The sequence below is a fragment of the Erigeron canadensis genome, chromosome 2, assembly GCF_010389155.1.
Source record: "Erigeron canadensis isolate Cc75 chromosome 2, C_canadensis_v1, whole genome shotgun sequence".
Classification (NCBI taxonomy): Eukaryota; Viridiplantae; Streptophyta; class Magnoliopsida; order Asterales; family Asteraceae; genus Erigeron; species Erigeron canadensis.
In genome coordinates this window covers 28,978,406-28,991,811 of record NC_057762.1, presented here as the reverse complement: position 1 = coordinate 28,991,811, position 13,406 = coordinate 28,978,406, and positions in this window count along the sequence as shown.

Sequence of the window (13,406 nt, the reverse complement as noted above, 5' to 3'; positions counted from 1 at the left end):
TTTTTAAGGATTGAGGAATATCCATCTTGGAAAACTCGATTTGAGAACTATTTAAGATGGATGGATGTTCGAATGCTGATCTGCATTAAGGATGGCTTCAATCAAGCAACTATAAGTTTTGCAGATGTTAAAGAAAAGACTAAATGGACTGCTCTTTCGGATGATGACAAAAGGATGTTCGAGGCCGAACACAAGGCATATGGTTGTATTACTATGTGTCTGCCAGAGGATATTCTGCACACCTTTGAGCAAGAATCATACTCTACGTGAAAAGAACTATGGGATGCCTTGGCTAATAGGTATGAAGGAGATGACGTAGTGAAGAAGGGAAAACAAGAACTTCTGAAAGCTCAGCACTTAGTTTTCAAAGCAATGAAGAATGAGACACTTGATGAGTTGGTAAATAGGTATTACCATCTCATGACGGAGATGAGAAATCATATAGTGACTCTAACGAATGCTGAAAAGAATGAGAAATTTCTGGATACCCTACCATCACAGTGGGATTTTTATTCAGTTTTGATCAAACGTGATCCTACATATGCTCAAATGACTCTCGATACGGTAATAGCGCATTTGAGGGGGTTTGATTTGAATATTAAGAAACGTGAAACCCAAACTGATGTCATACAAAATCCGGAGATTTATCGAGCAAAGAAGCCAAATACGGTTGAACCATCTGGGTCAAGAGCAAGTTCTTTCTTTTCCAATTCTGCTGAGCAAACTGAGATGTTGGGGGACGAGAATAGTTATTGCTTTGTCACTGCTACGACGGAGAAAAATCACGGTTCGTCAGATTTAGTCGGCAGTTCTCAAAGGATTCTAAAGTCTATGCCTCTAAGTGTCAAATCCGCTGAAAGTCATGTTAGTTTATTGGCTGCTTTTATGACATCCTACGAGGCATTGGTTTCTGGAAAACTGATAAACCCGGAATTGGCTGATCTAGAGTATGAGCAATTGGATCCTGATGATCTTGAAGAAATGGATCTCAAATGGCAACTGGCAATGGTTGCTCGTAGAGCTAGAAGATTTATGGGGCGTACTGGAAGAGACTTGACAAATGGAAAGGTAAAGTTTGACAAAACTAAGGTTAAATGCTATAATTGCAATGAATTCGGTCACTTTGCTAGAGAATGTCATCGACCGAAACAAGAGGCAACCACTAGTTTCTCCAAACCAAATCAAATAATAGGAAATCAAAATTCTGGGTCCTCTACTGGATCTAAAGCTTTGGTTGCGCAAGAAAAGACTGAGAAATTTGATTGGAGTACTTTCGTAGATGAATCGGGAAACTCAGCCAACGCTTTTATGGCCGAGATGGTTGATCATGTGACATCAGCTGAAGAAGGGCACCTAAGTCGCCAGAGTCAGAATCCTCTCCTGAAAATAAAGTTATTGGAAGTACTAGTGGAAAGAATGGTGGAGGAGAAGTCTTTAAGCTCAATATTGTTGAGGGATTAAAAATTGAAGAAGCCATTGGCTATATGGCTCGAGTTTCTGCTCCAGAAGACCAAAAGGTATCTTTCAACTTTAACTTTATTGCTGATATCTGTGCCATGTATGTTAATTTGTCTACAAGAAATGAGGGCTTGACTAGACTCAATGATGAATATGCTTTGGGAATGCAAGCTATTCATAATTTACAAGAAGAGAACTCTATTTTTCGAGAAAGAATTAAAGATTTAAAGTCGAAAATGAGAGAAGATGAAAAAGATCGTACTGTTTTGAAAGCTAAAGTTTGTGAGCAGGGTCAAATCATTGACCTGGCTACGACAACTTTTGAAAACAAAGTTAAAGAATTGAGCACAGCTCAAAAGGAATTAGTTGAGGCGAATGCTCAAATTACTGCTTTAAAACTTAAAATAGATGATCTTCATTTGAAACAAAAGAGGATAGATGCTTTTGAACCATTACCTAACAAAAAGGGGAAGAATGGGTTGGGTTATGGTGAAGTGGAACCTCCTTTTAATAACAATTATTCTTTTCTTAAAACTGATGAAATTGAGTTGAATCCAGTTAAGCCTGATGAGTTTTCTAAGACAGTTAGACCTACCGAACTTCCTGAGGTTCCGACTTCCGAGGAAGTTAAGTCTGATGAGTTTTCTAAGATAGTTAGACCTATTGAACTTCTTGAGGTTCCGACTTCTGAGGAAGTTAAGTCTGATGAGTCAACAACAGTGGTTATGGGAGAGACAAATCCAATAGGTGATAAGTCAAATGAAGATGACAAGCTGGTTAAATCTCACTCAATCCCAAGTGAAATTCATGAGACTGTGAAGAGTTCGTTTTCAAATTTAGAAAAACCTAAAATGATAACAGCTTTTACTTTAAAAGGAAAGTCTCATGTGTTTACTGAAAAAGAATTCAGTTTAGATAGTTTTAATCTTGACAAAATTGATAAGGTATGGTGTGTTGAAGAAAATGATGTTTTGTACTTAACTCCGCCGTCAAAATTACCTAGAAAGGTACATTTTGATGAAAGTTGTAACAAAGTTACACACATTGAAAATCTTGAGACATCGAACTCTTCATCGTCTGACTCAACTGATGAGCCAAAGATTACTCAAAAGAAACCAGTTGAGCAAATGATTTGTTTTAAGTGTCGTGAGAAAGGACATGTTGCAAGTATTTGTCCTTACAAGAAAAGTAGTGACCCACCAGACCAATACGTGAATGTTTCACACTCTGCGAAAGTTGAATCCAAAAGGAAGACAGAGGGGTTCACTAATGGTTTGGGTAAAATTTTGAATAATGGAGTCACTATTAAAAATCAGCCGCAAGTTTCTATTAAGAGTAATGTGTCAGTTGGACCTAGCACAAGCAGATCTATAACACCGTTAAGGGGGAGAACTTCTTAACAAGTTCGTCCTCCAACAATGGTTCAGAATCGACCTCCCGTGCATCATTATGTGACAAGTTCCCCTTTGCCTCATCAAATTAGAAGTCAACTTAGTGACTTAAGAACTTCTACTAATTATGTCCCTGAATTGCGTGTAGATACCGGTCCACCTTTGTGAAGGCCAGTAAATCCTTCAGTTTGGAGGCCTTCAGGATCGAATACACATTCTGTTACAAGATCTTCTGTTCCGAGTCAATATGATGGGGAACTGAGGGAGATTATTGTAATGGAAGATGGAAGACCCAAGACCATAGTGGCTTGGGTCCCCAATAAAAAGTGATCCTTTGTTTGATTGTGCAGGAACAGCTAAGGAAGGCTATCAGTAAGTGGTATGTAGATAGTGGCTGTTCTCGGCACATGACAGGGGAAAGGGGGTTACTGTGTAAATTTGTAACAGTTAAGGGTGGTCATGTGAAATTTGCCGGAGAAAACGGTGGCAGCATTACTGGGATAGGGGATGTTTCTAATGGCAAGATTACGTTGGAAAAAGTGAACTTTGTTGAGCAACTCAATCACAATTTGATGAGTGTCTCTCAAATTTGTGATAAAGGAAATGCGGTACATTTTAATGTGACTGAAGCAGTGGTACTCAAACCGGGATTTGTGATACCTGAAGATTGGATAGTTATGCGAGCACCACGGGTAAAAGACACTTAAATCATGGATATGAGTGTTGACGATCCAGATATGGATGCTACATGTCTGTTATCTAAAGCTTGTGAGTCTGATTCAGTTCTTTGGCATCGAAGAATGGCTCACTTGCACTATAGAAAAATGAATTACATCACAAGAAATGGTCTAGTGCAGGGTGTACCAATGAAGAATTTTGTGTCTGAGGATAAATGTATTTCATGTTTGAAAGGGAAGCAACATAAGAAGCCTCACAAGTTAAAGACAGTAAATTCTATTGAAACTCCGCTTGAACTTCTTCATATGGATCTTTTCGGTCCTATCCATGTGAAAAGTGTTGGTGGCAAACATTACTGCTTGGTTGTGACAGATGATTTTTCTCGTTACTCTTGGGTATTTTTCTTAGCTTTAAAAAGTGAGACGGTAGGTGTTTTGATCAACTTTTTCACTGAAGCTGAGAATGTGTATAATACTAGAATCAAGAGGATAAGGAGTGATAATGGTACGGAATTTAAGAATCATGCTATGGAAGTTTATTGCCTGAGTAAGGGAATTCAACATCAGTTTAGTGCTCCCTACACACCGCAACAAAATGGAGTTGCTGAAAAGAAGAATAGGACACTGATAGAGGCAGCAAGGACGATGCTGGCAGATTCGAAGCTTCCTGCTATATTTTGGGGGGAGGCAGTGAATACTGCGTGTCATGTTTTAAATCGGGTTTTGACGGTTAAGCGTTTTAACAAGACTAGTTATGAACTCTTGAATAACCGTAAACCAAATTTAACAGGGTTTGAACCGTTCGGTGTCCCATGTACATTGTTGAAGACTAGAGATCAACCTAACTTCGGTGAGAAAGTTGACGAGGGATACTTTCTTGGTTATAAGTCTGGTTCTCCGATAAAACGAGCTTGGAACAAAAGAGTTCGTGAGGTTCAATGGGTTTTTGACATTGTTGTTTCAAGTTATAAGCCTGAAGGTCATGAAGGACACGAGGCATTATTTGATTATGATGCTGTTTTTACCCCGTTTACTGGTTCTATGTTTGTGGATGCAGGTAATACAGGAATTGATCCAGAATGTCTCTTGTAGAATGAAGATGATGGTGTTACACCAAGATCAAGCATACCGAGTTCTGTATCTGACACCTCTGAAATTGGATCTCCTCCACCGATACATGATGGTTCGTCTTCAAGTGGGACTTCTGGACCTTCTGATGCAGTTGAATCTCCTTCAGTAGAAACTATGGAGAATGAAGATAAATTTGAAGGTGAGGTTCCATTTGAGAATTATGGGAACTTTCGTGTACATAAGGATCATCCACTTTCCAATGTAATTGGTAGTTTGGATGGAGGAATGCAAACTCGATCAAGTCTAACTAGGCAGACTAGCTTGTTTGCTGAAGTTAAGGAAAAAGGTGATTTCAGTGAATGCATGTATAGTTGTTTCATTTCACAAGTCGAGCCGAAGAATGTACAAATGGCTTTGAAAGACAATTCGTGGGTGGAAGCTATGCAAGAAGAGTTATCTCAATTTGAAAAATTAGGTGTGTGGCATTTAGTTGATTTGCCTGACGGCCAATATCCGATAGGTACTAAATGGGTTTTTAAGTGTAAAAGAGATGACCGAGGTGTTGTCGTGAGAAATAAAGCAAGGTTAGTTGTGAAAGGTTGTGCTCAATTACCAGGGATTGGTTTTGATGAAGTATTTGCACCAGTTGCTAGGTTGGAAGCTATTCGTCTGTTTTTAGCTTTTGCATCGAATAAGGGCTTCAAGGTTTTTCAACTTGACGTAAAGAGTGCTTTTCTTTATGGTGAAGTCCAAGAACAAGTGTATGTAGATCCACCGCCAGGGTTTGTTGATCCAGAATATCCGGATAGGGTTTATCGATTAGATAAGGCTTTGTATGGATTGCATCAGGCACCTAGGGCTTGGTATGAAAAGCTGTCAAAACACCTTCTGGAAAATGGTTTTGAAAAAGGACAGATTGATAGCACCTTATTCATTAAGTGGAAGAATTAGGATTTTCTGTTAGTTCAAGTATATGTCGATGATATCATCTTTGGTTCATCTGATGTAAGCACGTGCAAAGATTTTAAAAAAGTAATGAAAAGTGAGTTTGAGATGAGTGCAATGGGGGAATTAAGTTTCTTCTTGGGATTGCAAGTTGATCAGAAAAAGGATGGCATATTTATCCATCAGTCTAAGTATGTGAATGATATCTTAGAAAGGTTCAAGATGACTGATGCAAAATCAATTGCCACTCCTATACCGGTCAATCATCAACTTGGAGCTGTTGTAGATGGTGAAGATCCTGTTGATCCCACTTTGTATAGAACAATGATAGGTTCTCTTATATATCTAATAGCTTCTCGCCCTGACATTATGTTTGCTGTTTGTATTTGTTCTTGATTTCAGGCTGATCCACGAGCATCACACCTATCAGCGATGAAGCGTATCTTTCGATACCTCAAAGGACGACCAAAACTGGGCATTTGGTATCCTTCGGAGGGTGATTTGGATTTTGTAGGTTATTCTGATGCTGACTATGGAGGCTGTAATCTGACGAGAAAGTCTACTTCTGGAGGTTGTCAATTTTTAGGAGGAAGGATCGTGTCCTGGCAGTGCAAGAAGCAAACGTCTGTTGCTAATTCGACGTGTGAAGCTGAATATGTTGCTGCTGGCAACTGTTGTTCTCAAGTTCTCTGGATTCAACAGCAGTTGCGAGACTACGGTTTGAATTTCACTAACACTCCTATTATGGTTGACAATGAATCCACAATCTCCATCACTAATAACCAGGTTAAGCATAGTAAGACTAAACATATTGAAATCAGACACCATTTTATTCGTGATTATGCTGAAAAACGTTTAATTCATATGGTTAAAGTACATTCTAATAACAACTATGCTGATCTTTTCACTAAGGCGTTTGATAGGTCACGTTTTGACTTTTTGCTTCAAGCAAACGGAATGAGGAATCCCGAGTGACGAACCATGCATAAGAAACATGTATTGTATGTGTCTTAGTTTTGTGTTGTTTACTTTTATGTCTTTTACTTTCAGTCATATATTTTTATAAAAATATATATATATAAGGGGTTACTACTGTCTGTGAGAACAAGATGACGAGATATTAGCAGCTGGTTTGCACCTTATAATTAAATTTTGAGTTGATTTGACCAATGACTTCATTAAATGATGTATCGGTAGGCACAAAGCACCAAAGTTTTCCACTCAATTGAAATCGTTCGAATTTACCAATGTACTTGTGGGGAACATGCTAGGTATATGGCCTAGAATGCCAGCTCATAAAGCGAGACTGGTCCTTAATTCTTACGAAATAGATTGAGTTTGATTTTTGTGTTACTTGGGTATATGGGCAATCCGGGGGTGTACTCGCCTATGCTCTCTCTCAGGGCTCGTGCTTTTACATCTATGAAGGAGTAGTGATGTGTGAGCATTCGTGCAATCCTTCTGGAGTAGTGTTGGGTTTCACTAAAGGAGCACTGTCAAAGTTATGTCTCTCTGCGGGGTGTGATGCCTCGACCTGTTCACCTCTGTCTTTGGCAACCAGCACTGCTTCACCGCTTGACTAAGTTGGTGTACTACTCTGACCTTAATTAAAGTAAGTGCTTTAATTATTAAGGATGTCTTCCGTTGCAAGGATGTAATACTCATATATTCTTTTAATATGGAAATTCGAACTCATCCCTAGATTGTGAGGGTATATCTGGTTGTGGGACACACGAGTACGCAAATAATAATTTGGTCATTAGTAAGTTACCTTGGTTACATGGGTAGATCCTTGGCCCGGGTATATCGAAAGTGACCGTGGGGGCTGGAAGTGCCGAGTGTTTAAGAGGATAAACATATTGGTAATCGTCTTGGATTATTGGTCATACTAATAATAACAAAGAGAATTGTATTTCTCTGTGCAAACTTGGCTTAAAGTGCTAATCTGATTGTTTTCGTAGTAACTCTCACCTAAATTCGTTTATTTGTTTGTGCTTGTTTATTTATTTATCGTAAAATAATAAAAGGTATATTGGTGTTTCTTATGCTGAGAATGTTCGTTACGGCTGAACATCATTTAGTGCTAAGCAAAAGGTAAGATATATTATATCTGTATTGAAAGACTGATTTTGTCTAAATAATCTTTTATTAGGTTATTTTAGAGTTTTTTTAAAATTGTATATTAAGAAAAATTAATTTCTGAAAAAATTGTCAAATTAAAAGGTTTTTAAATAAACTTTTTAATTAGTTTTGAAATTAGTATTTTTTTAAAATTTCTGAAAAACTTGAACATTTAAAAGGTTTTTAATTAATCTTTTTAATTAGTTTTGAAATTTATTTGTCTAACAACTTGAAAATCACTATATGGGTTAAATCTTGATTTAATTTTTAAAAGTTAAATGGGTTCGTGCATATGAAAGAAAATTTGGAGTCATGGGTTGGTCAGGAGCTCGAGTGACTCGAGCTCGACCTTGGTCTAGGGTTGGGCTACTTTTGGGCTTGAATGGACCAGTTTGATCTAATTGGGCCAATTTAACCTAAGTTACCTTAAACATTTTTTAAAAAAAAACCTAAAAACAATTACATTTCCACCTTTCTTCTTTCTTCTTCGAGCTCGACCTAACGTAAACACACACATGAGCTCGACATCAAACTCACACACACACACTCTCGACCATCAACACACACACACACACACACACACACACACACCTACCTGTACACACATACACACACTCGACACCATACACACAGACTCGACCACACACACATTCGACCACACACACACATTCGACCTCACACACACACACTTTCGAATGTGGATTGTTTTTGGGCTTGAACGGGTTTGTATGACCTAAATGGGCCGGTTTGATCTTAGTTTCCATATTATAAACCTTTAAAACCCTTTAAAACCCACACGCTCTCACTAAACACTTAAACCATACAACCCTTTACGTTTTTTTTTGGAGCTCGACCTCACGAATACACACACACAAATTCGAGATTGAGGGATTGTTTGGGGTTGAACTTGCTTGGATCGGGGTTGTTCAACACGGATTTGGGTTGGACTCGACTTAATATTGCTTTGCTTTTGTTTTCTTTTCGATCCTTCATCAAGTAAGTATTCCTTTTTCTTTTATTCTCGGATTCTTGAGGTTGAAGATGATGAATAGTGTTCTAGTTCTACTCATGCTCGACCTAGCCCTCGAATATTAGAGCTCGACCTCCGGTCGTATTATGGCTTCACTCGAGCTCGACCATGTTAGGGTTTTGGTTATCTAAACTCGACATACTGCCTGGTCGAGCTCGACCAAATTCAACCATAATACTCTTTTGTTTACTGGAGCTCGACCTAGCTTGTGTTTAAATGGAGCTCGACCTATCTTTTGTTTACTGGAGCTCGACCTAGCTTGTGGTTAAATGGAGCTCGACCTATCTTTTGTTTACTGGAGTTCGACCTAGCTTGTGTTTAAATGGAGCTCGACCTACTTTGTGTTTACTGGAGCTCGACCTACCTTGTGTTTAAATGGAGCTCGACCTACCTTGTGTTTAAATGGAGCTCGACCTAGCTTGTGTTTAATGGAGCTCGACCTAGCTAGGGTTTTTGAATATGGAGTGAAACTCGCCCCTGTGATTAGGATTTAGGTTTCACTCGAGCTCGACTTAGGAACTACTCGAGTTCGACCTAGTTTTTGGTTAATGGATCTTGACCTCCTATCTTGTCAACGTTTGCATGTTCTCTTCTCGACCCGGTTTAGGGTTTAGATAGTACACGACCTTGACCTTCTTTAGGGTTTTGCAAGTACACGAGTTTGACCTTCATTAGGGTTTTGTATGAAATCGAGCTCGACCTCACTTTTTGTAAAAATTTTTGTTTCACTCCATATCGACCCATTTTGATTCGGTCTGATGAGTTTTGTTAAACTCGATCGCCTATGAACCTCCATGATGATGGTTTATATGTGTAGTTGCAATATTTGAACATCAGGTGTTTTAGGTGGAATGGGTTCTCATGAGTCTGAATTATTTATACCGAAATGCTTGTGACTTTGAAATGTTGTTTTTTTTTTATGATATATACAAAACTTGAAAAATTGGACGAATTTAGGTCTCGACTTGTATTAATTTTGCACTTGAAAAACTCACTTGGGTTTTGGTTCAGGTTATGTCAATCAAGTTAGCGACTTGTAAATTTGAACAATTTTAGGTTTTGTTTTTGTAAGGAACCTGTAATTTTATTTTAGTTTAGATCTAGACTTGTACTAATTATTAAACTCGTAAACTCATTTGAGTTTTGGTTTAAATTGGGTCAATCAAGTTTGAGATTTGTAGACTTGAATAATTTTAGGTTCTGACTTACAATCAAGGGTTATTTTCAAAAGTAAAACTGGGATTTTGTCATGATAAATATATGTCTTGCACCTTTTCGTTAGTCTAGAATATAAATAGGCTATTGATTGTATACTTACTGTTCTTTTTATTCTTTTGTGAAACCTATGAGTTTTTAAAGAATAAGTTGAATTATGTTTCTTATATTTTCGTCTTGGTGCATGTTTGTTTGTCCTATGTTTGTTTTGCAGTGGCACTAAGATTTGCGTCTCTTCATAATTGTGTGTACGATCCTTTTATGGAGGATCAGACTCCTGAAGCATATCATCCGTTGATGCGGTTCTTACAACGTTCTCGCATACGCCATTTGATTTCTCTAAATCCAGTTATTTGTGAACGTCATGTCAATGATTTATGGACTAGTGTTACATATCATGCAGCACACCATGGTAATTTGGCTTACATTAGAGCAATTGTGGATGGAAGAGAGCTCACATTTACTATGCAAGAGATGTGTACAGCACTGCAGCTTGGAGATGCGACTCAGTTTGATGAAAGGATTGAATTTCCTTTGGTTTTGCGCAATGGTGCTGCAGATAGAATGGGATATCTCTCTTCGTTTCCTAAAAACAAGGGGATCAAAAAACCTGGCTTCTTTGAACAATGGAGGTTTTTAGCTCATGTTATTGTTTCTTGTTTTGGACAGAAGAAGAGTGGTTTTGATTCTTTGAATGGACGAGAGTTTTCCATGATGATAGCTCTCACTTACAATAAACCGTACAGCTTTGCTAAGTTTTTGTGGGAAAATCTTCGGTCAAATATTTCTACAGCTCTTGCTAATTGATTTTTGATGTATCCGCGATTTATCACCGTTATCATTAATGATCGATTGCCTGGTTTGGTGCCTGTTGGCAAATTGTTGAAGGTTAATGTTGTTAGGTCGCGAATATTTCATACCATGACTTCTCATGATACTGGTAGACCTGATGAAGAACTACGGGTGCCATTGTTTGGTCATTTGGTGAATGAGCATTATGTTATGCCTGTTGATGATGGATGGGAGGATGATGATTTTGTTGCTCCTCAGGGTCAGATACCAGCTTCTGCTATTGTTGATCCTCAGATTCAGTTACCTGATCCGGCGGTTATTGTTCCCGAGGTACATGATATTGATCGTGGTCGTCCAGTGCATAGACCAGCTGATCCTGTGGATGTTTTTCTTGATCATGTTCTTGAGGATGATGGTCCTCTTCCTGATATGTCACACTTATCTATACCAGATGATGATTTCTTTGCTGATAGTACTGGCTTGGATGCATCTTTTGACTGGGGTTCTAGTACAGGCTTTTTGGGGCTTGATTTTTCTACTGCTGGTCTTGATTCTTCTGTTGGTCCTTCTACTAGTTTTGGCCCGTCTGATGGTCGTCCTGGTATAGTTCCATATTCAGTTTCTACTTCTCTCTCTACTGATGATGGCACGCCTTCGGAGTATGTATATGGGGGGGATGATTCGGTGTCGCCAGTGGGAAAGCGTAAACGCAAGGATTCTGAAGAAGAAGATGAAGATTATGAGCCAGGATCTGATGAAGTTGCTTTGGCTGGGCAGACTTCTGAGAAAGGTAAAGCTAAATTGGTTCCTAGGAAACGTCAGAAACAAGGTGTTTTTCGTAAACCTGGTACGGTTGTCATTGATACACCGGTTGTTTCTTATGCTTCTGTGACTCCTGTAAGTGTTACGTCTTCTGAGATCCCTGCTACAGTTGTTTCTGCTCCCATTTTTATTCCTACAGTTGCTTCTTCTGATGCTGTGGAATCTACAGTCGTTACTTCTGTGCCGTTTACTGAGATAGGTACAGATTCTTCACCTCCGCAACCTTCCTCTATGCCTCATGTGTCTGAGATAGATGCTTCTCAGCGGATTCTTCGTTTGGAGAAGCTGATGGATAATATGATGAAGAAAGTTGTTGATCAGGATAAGGTTATTAACGACCAAGGTCTACTTGTTGTTGCTTTGTCATCTGAAAATGATCGTCTTACTAAGCTCGAACATGATTATGGAGTGGTGCTTAAGCAACTGGCCGCTGGTGAATCTGCCAATGCTGCTTTGAAAGAACATTCTGATAATCAAACTCGTAAACTTGCTGATGCAATGGAGACACAGCACGCTAGACATGACAGGACGATTGGTGATATGCAAACTCTTGTTAATGGATTGTCCTCGACTATTACAGATCTGAGTACTCTGTTGGGGGTTTCTGATAAGAATTGGGCTCAACTTCTTCATAAAGCTGATAATCTTCAGAGTTCTATGGACGATAGAGTTACAGAGGCGAAGACGTTGCTTGGTAAATTGAATGAAACACTTGTCGCTCATCAAAAATCGATTAACAATCATTGGGATAGTCTTGATAAGGTTACTAGCTGGATCAGATATTTTGAAGATCGCCTCGCGACTTTGACATCTAGGGGGAGAGTAGTGATTCCTTCTGATACTTGTAAGATTGGGAGTTCTTCTGGTAATGTACGGCTGAATGATAAGGATGATGATCCTAATGAATCGAGAGGTGATGAGATGCCAAAGTGCTCGACATCTATTGCTCAAGGTGTTCCTACAACTCAGGGGGAGTCTGATGCATCTGGAAGCAGAAGGAGCTCTGGGAAATCTCAGGTTGTGAATATTGATGATCAGGTTGAGGCTTCTGAAGCAATGCAAAGTGAAAATGTATCTGAAGATCTTCTTGTTGATCAGGAAGTGGACTTGGATCAAATTATTTGTAATGATGAGATCGTAGGTACTGAAGATGCTGAAGCTGATGTTGTTGAAGTTGTCTTTCAACAATCTAAACCTGTGCATGCAACTCAGGATTCTCTGAGTAGAAAACTACGAAAGAAAGTTTTCCATGAAGGAATTTCTGATGAAGAAGAGTGTCATGAAAACAAAATTAAGAAAGCTTCTAAGATTCTCTACATAAGCAAAGTGAAAGATTCCTCTTTACCAAGCACAAACGGACGTATTTTGAGCTTGTTTTATGATTTAGAAATTCAAAAGTTTGCTATAAAGAGAACTTCAGGAGTCATGTATTTTCCTATAAGTAAGAAAGCATTGAGTACGTTTCCAAAAAGGGACTTTGTTGATATTACAAAAGTGCCTTTTTACAATTATGGCAATAGTCCACTTGCTAATCATTTTGTTGATTTGATGAAGAGGGAGGCAAGTGAAGGATATTATCGACATTTTCGTCCTCAAAAGGGTCAACTTTTGATTAAACCGAATGAAGTCGACCCGGTTACTAAGAAGCCGAAAGGAAGAATCGTTTTTAATGAAATTCAATGCTTGAAAGAAGTTCCAATGAAGAAGTTTGAGCCGAATATTTTGTTAAAAATGAAGTATTGGAGAATGGATGTCAAATCTTTTGAAGCTATGGTTGAAGATGGCGATTCAAATGTGCTTCTCAGAGTCTATGAGCCCTATCATTTGGCAAATTTGTGTAAAGAAGACCTCTTGAAGTTAGGCAATGTCAAGATGATATCCATG